This window comes from Labrus mixtus, chromosome 15, assembly GCF_963584025.1.
Source record: "Labrus mixtus chromosome 15, fLabMix1.1, whole genome shotgun sequence".
Taxonomy (NCBI): Eukaryota; Metazoa; Chordata; class Actinopteri; order Labriformes; family Labridae; genus Labrus; species Labrus mixtus.
Window position 1 is genome coordinate 29,132,916 of NC_083626.1, and position 7,500 is coordinate 29,140,415.

At 45.8% G+C, this 7,500-nt stretch overlaps 1 protein-coding gene across 1 annotated transcript in view; it reads left to right on the plus strand.

Annotated features, from left to right (window-relative positions):
• Positions 1 to 3,200: 3,200 nt before the first annotated feature.
• Positions 3,201 to 7,500, plus strand: part of LOC132990265 (plexin A3-like) — a 36,375-nt gene continuing 32,075 nt past the window's right edge. The window contains exon 1 of the mRNA XM_061058418.1: positions 3,201 to 3,552. The gene's annotated coding sequence lies outside the window, so the exon portion shown is untranslated. The remainder of the gene's footprint in view (positions 3,553 to 7,500) is intronic.

Sequence of the window (7,500 nt, forward strand, 5' to 3'; positions counted from 1 at the left end):
TTTAGTTATGTCACTTTTATAGGAGAAAAAAATCAGTCTGATTTTCAGCGGCTCTGCAGGTTTCTGAGAGGAATGTCGAGAAAGCGTTAAAAAGAAAAGTAGGGAAAGAAGACGTGAGGACAGAAAGTGAAACAGAAGAAGAGAAAGACAAAGAATCAGGAAGTGTAATCAACAGAATGGAACGAAAGTCAAAGAAAAAGGAGCGGATGAAAGAGGAAAGGGCTAGACCCCTCGAGTGGCTTCAATTAAGAAAATTACAGAGAGAGAGAGAAACAGAGAGAGAGTTAAAAGCAGACACTGTCAGACTCGGAGCTGATTACAGGGTGAACCAGAACCACCAGAATCCAGCCTCAGTCTAAACCTGAACCTGACCCGGATCAAATCAAAGATTATTTTGGGAACTCTGGAAACTCTGAGGCTGCTCCATGTTCAAAAACAAACTTTACTGTCCCCTTACATTCATGCAAAGAACGCTCTTTAAAGTCTTTGTGGATCTCATCAGTCGGTCTTTATATGTAGAGCATCTGACTGACACGGGATAGAACCAATCAGAAGATAGAAGGCGGGACAAAGTCTTTTATTGGCTGTAAAAACGACTAAAAAACCCCTGAGTGCAGAATGAGTCAGACATTTAAAATATGGTGAAGAAACATTCTACAGGAAGAGAAAATAAAGTTATTAAGATGTAAACATATAAACAAACATTTAACACAAGAGCGCTACAATAAAACTAGGAACATGTATTTTTCATTTCAAGGAGATTTTAAAGGAGCAGTATGTAACTCTGTGGTTAAAATGGGTACTGCAGTCTAAATTCTAAACATTGGAGAGAGGTGTCTCCCCCCCCCCCCCTCTAGACTCCATGCTCACACAGGTCACCATGTGGTGGACTCTGAAGCTTCAGTGTTTATCCAGCTCTGCATGGGTCTGTAAACCTTTCTGTGTTCTAACCTCTCTCCATTTTTCAAAAGCATCTCCAATATTGATCCTAGTTTGAGCACGTTTCTGCTCGTGGAGCTTATTAGAAACATGCAGAGGCTTTTTAGGTCGGGTACAATCACTTCTATCTGAACCACTTCTCTTGCCCGCTTCCATCGCTGCAACACCTGTTGGTTTGACCTGCAATTATTACAAAGAAGAAAAGAGAGGAGACAGCGGAGATGAGTGTTCAACTAGTTAGCATTGTTAGCTCAGGCTAATAGTTAGCATTGTTAACTCAGGCCAATAGTTAGCATTGTTATCTCAGGCTAATAGTTAGCATTGTTAGCTCAGGCTAATAGTTAGCCTATATTTACGTTGATTCGATGTATAGTTAGATCAGATTGACCTTTGACCCGTAACCAGCGTCTAACCCTCTGGATGACGGCTGACTAACCCTTTACCTGTCTGTCTACCTGTCTCACTGCCTCAGTGTGTCTGCAGCAGCTCTTCTGACTCTGACTCACAGAGCTCCAGGATGTGACTAAAGTTTAATCACTGTGTGTGTGTGTGTGTGTGTCAGAGAGTGTGTGTGTGTGTGTGTGTGAACTTTACTGAGGATCTAACAGCTCGTGATCAGCTGTTAAACACACCAAAAGAAAAACAAGTTTACTTACGAAACTTAAATCATTAAATTAAAGTTGAAGTCTGTTTTATTTCTTTTAAATTAGAAATGTACTTTTACCATGTAAAGATTTATTATTGTAGAGATAGGACAGTGTATAGAGAGACTCAGGGAGAGAGAGAGAGAGAGGGGAGTGACATGCAGGAAAGGAGCCACAGGTGGGATTTGAACCTGGGCCGCCCGCCTGGAGGACCAAAACCTCCGCACATGGGGCGCACACCACCCACTGAGCCACCAGCGCTCCAGTGCAGATTAATCTGATCCAAAGTTATCACGACTCCTGGACGAGATTAAAGATTCATTTTATTTGTTTTTTTCTTTTTTAGTATCTGCAGAAATAATTCATAAAATAATGACATCACGACGCCGCGCACTGAAACACATCACATCGTACCGTGTTATATACCATCGTATAGTTTCATATCGTGTCATATCAGCTTTAATATCTGTGATGTCACACCTACAGTGATGTCACACCTACTGTGATGTCACACCTACTGTGATGTCACACCTACAGTGATGTCACACCTACAGTGATGTCACACCTACTGTGATGTCACACCTACAGTGATGTCACACCTACTGTGATGTCACACCTACAGTGATGTCACACCTACTGTGATGTCACACCTACTGTGATGTCACACCTACAGTGATGTCACACCTACTGTGATGTCACACCTACAGTGATGTCACACAGTGATGTCACACCTACAGTGATGTCACACAGTGATGTCACACCTACAGTGAGATCACACCTACTGTGATGTCACACCTACTGTGATGTCACACAGTGATGTCACACCTACAGTGATGTCACACCTACTGTGATGTCACACCTACAGTGATGTCACACAGTGATGTCACACCTACAGTGATGTCACACAGTGATGTCACACCTACATTGATGTCACACCTACAGTGATGTCACACAGTGATGTCACACAGTGATGTCACACCCTCACATATATGATATATCATCACACTGCACTTAAGCCCTTTCTATTATTTTCTCACTCTCTCAGTTTGATTCCCTCCTTTATCTTCCTCTCATCATCTTCTCGATCTCCACATCTCCTTCTCTAACTCTCTAAATCTCTTTCTTATAAACTCTTCTTCTCTGAATCCAAACTTCTTCTTCTCCTCTTTTCTCATGTCTGCCTCTCTGTCCTTCCTCTCCTCTTTACAGTTCTCTCTTCGCTCCCCCACCTCCATGTCTGTATTTACTCCATCTTCTTTATGCATCACCTCGCCCTCCTCCTCCTCTGTCTTTATCTCTCTCTATATACATCACTGCATCTCTCTATATTTTCATCTCAGTGAGTCATAGTCTCTCTCTCCGTCTCTCTCTCCACATCTGGCTTTAGGAGGAGAAAAACAGCAGATTAAGGAGCTGGACTGAACCACATGGAGTGTTTGAGAGGGGGGGTCACAGATGTTACTCTGACTGAAAAATCTAAAACATGCCGAGTTATAACACGGAAGTTAAACTACTAATTTAAAGGTGTGACGTCACTGATTCAGCCTCTCATAAATCAGATCATCGATCAGTATCAGTGTGATTGGTCTACCTCGAGTGGCCTCGCCCCCCCTCCCGGCCTGGTGCAGAGTGGTACGCTCCAGATGGGGGGCTGGCGGTGGCGGAGCAGGGGCAGACCGAGCCGAGCCAAACCGAGGCAGGCTGTGTGTGAGTGGGGGAGACGCGCCGCTCCGCTCCGCTCTCTCTGATCTGGATTATCTTTCTCTTTTTAACGCATGACGGTTTTTACCTGTCCGGACCCCTCCTCCTGCTGCCAGCACCCCCCTGCAGCTCTCTCAGGTTTAATGTGAAGAGGAGAAGAAGAAGAAGAAGAAGAAGAAGAAGAAGAAGAAAGGCAGCAGCAGCGGCAGCGCGCGTGGGACTGTGGATTTAAATCACCGATTGGACTTTCCTGCGTGTTTCCGTCCAGGTAAGACCGGAGGGGGGTTGGTGGATTTTTGAGGTTGGAGATGTTGGGGGGTTCTCCCGGTCCCGGTGGCAGATCTGGGGGGTAGCGGGGTGGTGGTGGTGGAGGAGGTGGAGGTGGTGAAGGGGGGGTGTTTGTGTGTGGATGTTTGGGGGAAAACGCCTCGCCGCCCCGCCGCATCACCGCTCATCTGCTGCGTTTCTCTGATTTCTTTACGCGTGGGATTTTCTCTTCCTTCCACTGTTTGCACACAGTGAAGGGGGGGGGGGGGGGGGGGGTTAGGGAGCGGGACCGGGGTGGGGGTTGATACCCCAGGTAGGGGCTCGCTTTTACCCTCGGGGTATTTTTGAGGAACACTCGGCCTGTGTCAGCGCAGTGAGCGGATCGCTTCTCGTTTGTCTCGCAGGGAAATCGGTTAAAAATCACCGAGTGAGAAGGCGTTTCTGGTGGGTTAAATGTGTGTTTTTCAGTGTGTGGTGGAGGGGAGAGGGGTGGGGGGAGGTGGAGAGGGAGGAGAGGAGGGGGGTCTGGGAGGTAGCGAGGCTCCAGACGCCGATCCATTAAAGAAGAACAAAGAGGGGGGAGGCAGCAGAAAAACCTTTAAATCGTTTGCTGTGTCGGGAGAAATGCGTGAAAACGAAGCAAATCAAACCGGCGGCCGCCCCGCAAATCACGCAGGAAAAATCCACATCAGTGTTTTTCTGAATCCGCCTTCATCGCTCCCTCCATGTGCCGAAGAGGAGCCTCCATCCTCTGAACCGGCTCCGATCACACAACCACTAAACTGATCGGTCCATCCGGGTTTCACGCTCAGGTTCGGTGTTCGCTCGGTTTCTGATCGAGTCGATCCCGTTCTGATCGGTTAAAACGATCAAACACATTTCCCCGTCAGGCTGAAGGTTATCATTCAGTTGTGTAACAGGAGGATTGTGAGCAGAGGTGCAGCTCCGAGCTGAGCTGACAGAATCCAAACATCAAATCACCTGAGGATCCGGTTCAGAGCTCAGAGGACACATCTGGAAACGGATCAGTGATGAGATCATTGATCAGATTCACCTGCAGGACAACAGTAATGATAAGTGATCAATAATAAATCTGCAGCAGGTGATAGATCACGTGACCAATAAGTGACGTGATCTTTGGATCATAATAAAAGATGTTCCACATGTGTCCTCACACCAGATGATGAGGTGGAGACATGATGAGGAGTGTTGATCACATCGATCATCAGAGATGGAGAGTTCACAGTGTGAAAGGAAACTTTCTACCTCTTATCTAGAGTCAGAAAGCGGGGTGAGGGGGCGCTGGTATCGTAGTGGTTACTGCACACGCCCCATATACGGACGCCGTCCTACTCCAGGCGGGCGGTCCGGGTTCAAATCCGACCTGTGGCTCATTTCCTGCATGTCATTCCCCTCTCTCGCTCTCTCCCTGATTTCTGACTCTATACTGTCTAGAGAGAGAGAGAGAGAGAGAATCTTACATCTTAATCTCCTTCTTTAAATCTTAATATCTTTATTTCATTTTTCTGTAAATATTTTAAAAAGCTACATGAAATGATTATTATTTATTTTCTTTCTTCTTGCCTGCAAAACTCTGTTAGTTAAATATTTAATCTTTGGTATTCTTTAATTGTAATTTTGTGTTCTATTTTGACTTCAGCTTTAGCAAAGTTAACTAATAAGAAAAGAAATGAAAATGAAATGAGAGAGAGATCCACAGGTCGGACTCGAACCCGGGGCTGCCCGCCTTGAGGACCACATCGTGCTGACACACCAGGAGATACAACTTTAAACTCTTCTGACATCATGTGAAGATTGAAACGGATCGTTTAAGAATCCTTTGAGGATTTATCTTCAAGAAGAAAGAAAGTTTAAAATGTCTTTTAACATCTTTTTGTATTTAAAGATTTAAGACGACTAAATCTGGAGAATCAAAAAGTTACAACAATGTTCAGTTTGTTCTCTGGGTCAAGTGATCAGCAGGAAGTGACATCACTGAGGTTGACGCCCTCTGTAACTGATTAACTCTTTCTTTCTGCGATTTAAAAAGTGAAATGAATAAATCCTGAAGTCGACGACTCGAGTGATACGTTTAATAAAAAGTCAAAAATATCGATGAGCAACACGTCTGACCTGACAGCTGATCGATCATGTGATCAATCAGAATCCTGATCAGACCAATCAGACGACAGTAAAAAGACGGAGGAGGAGATCGTCCATGTGTCACATGCTCCTCGCCGCCTCTCTGCTTCTAACCGCCTTCACGCTTTAATGTCTCTGCGCTCGTCTTCAGCGCGCTCTGATGTGTTTCTGTACTCGACCGCTGCAGAGTCTGAACCGCTTTAGAAACAAACACACGGTGCAGGTGACCTGAAGAGAGGATCAGTGAAGACCCCCCCTCGTCCTGATGACCCCCCCTCGTCCTGATCACGCCCCTACGCCTCCGACTGATGAAGTTACATAACCTGAGATTTGATGTTTGTGTTTAATTCAGACCTGGATAATGTGATCCAGGTTTGATTTCATCTCGGATGGTATCACCTCCGTCGGGCTCAAACTGCTCCTCTGGTGACTCCCTACAACAGGAAGTGAACTCTTCTGATACCTCTGATGTGAACACAGCAGCTGAGTTCAGTTTGGAGTTTCTGAGGACTCGTTAAAGGTTCCTCGTTCCCTCTTAAAGGACTTGTGATGGTCTGGATGTCGAGCAGATCTCAGTCTGTGAGTCCACAAACACACGGAGCGAGGAGCAGACAGAGAGAAGATCTGCTGATGACGTCTGACAGGCGAGCAGCGTTTCTCCTTTTCATGTCTCACCGTCTCCACATCTGATCGTCTTCGTCTGATGGATTCTGTTTCATGTGGTTATGATCCTCTCAGGATGAACTTTAGTGACTTTCATCCTCTGATTAGTCGCCTCCATCTTTAGGTCAAGTCTTCTATATCCCCTCCCCTCACCTGACCTCTCATGCTCCAGAACCCGACCCAGTGGGGGCGGGGCGTGGCGTGCTCTGACAGAACGCAGCACTGCTGGTCTATGTGGAGATCGGCCGTCAGGGCGTTTGTTTAGAGGGTCAAGTTTCATTTCATAAAGTCGTCTGAATGTTTGATTCTGTGTTTTTAAACACTCCTCCACATTCAGACTGTAACAGTGGTGTACTGTACCTTTAAGACATACTGTTGCTAAGTTACTCGGGCAGCGACGTTTCGAGAAGGCGCCGTGTTTTACTCCTTGATGTTTGTTAAATAGAAGCCGTATGAACGTCTTTGTGAGGTCCATGTGTAGTTTGTGATAAACGACGGGTATTGTGGAAACCACACACACGTGCACTTAGTCACCAACGAACCTCTGACTTTATGGTTCATGATTTTATGACAACTTCAGTTAATTTAGAATCTGAAGATAAAAAATGTGCTGAGGTCGGGAAATGTGAAAAATGTTTCTACAGCAGAAAAAACCAGAAGTGAGAGAAACGATCATCTGAAAGTGAAATCTGAAAGAAGACGATTTCAAGTTGGAGGAGAAATGTTCATTGCAGTTTTTTAAACATTCAAACTAGGCCCCTCCTCCTCCTGAAGCTCCGCCCCCTGCAGGATGTAGTGTGTACGTTTACTGCTCGTACCTACACTGCAAGCTAACACACGCTAGCACAAGCTAACCGCCGGTGTTTGTCACCTTCCTGTCCAACAGGAAGTAGATCAACTCCACGTCCACGAGTAAAAGACAACACAAGGTTCACCCTCGTTTTAGAACGAGCTTTATCCACTTGGTGTTTCTCCTCACTCTCATTATATTTTCTCTTTTTTAACCACTACGTCCACGTCCGTCATATCCTCTCCTAAACTCACCTGCTGCGCTGTCATTGGCTGGAGGAAACACATCAGCTCCGCCCACAAACGTCCCGAGTCAACCGTCACAAATCAGAACAGTAAAATCCAGTCAGAGGAC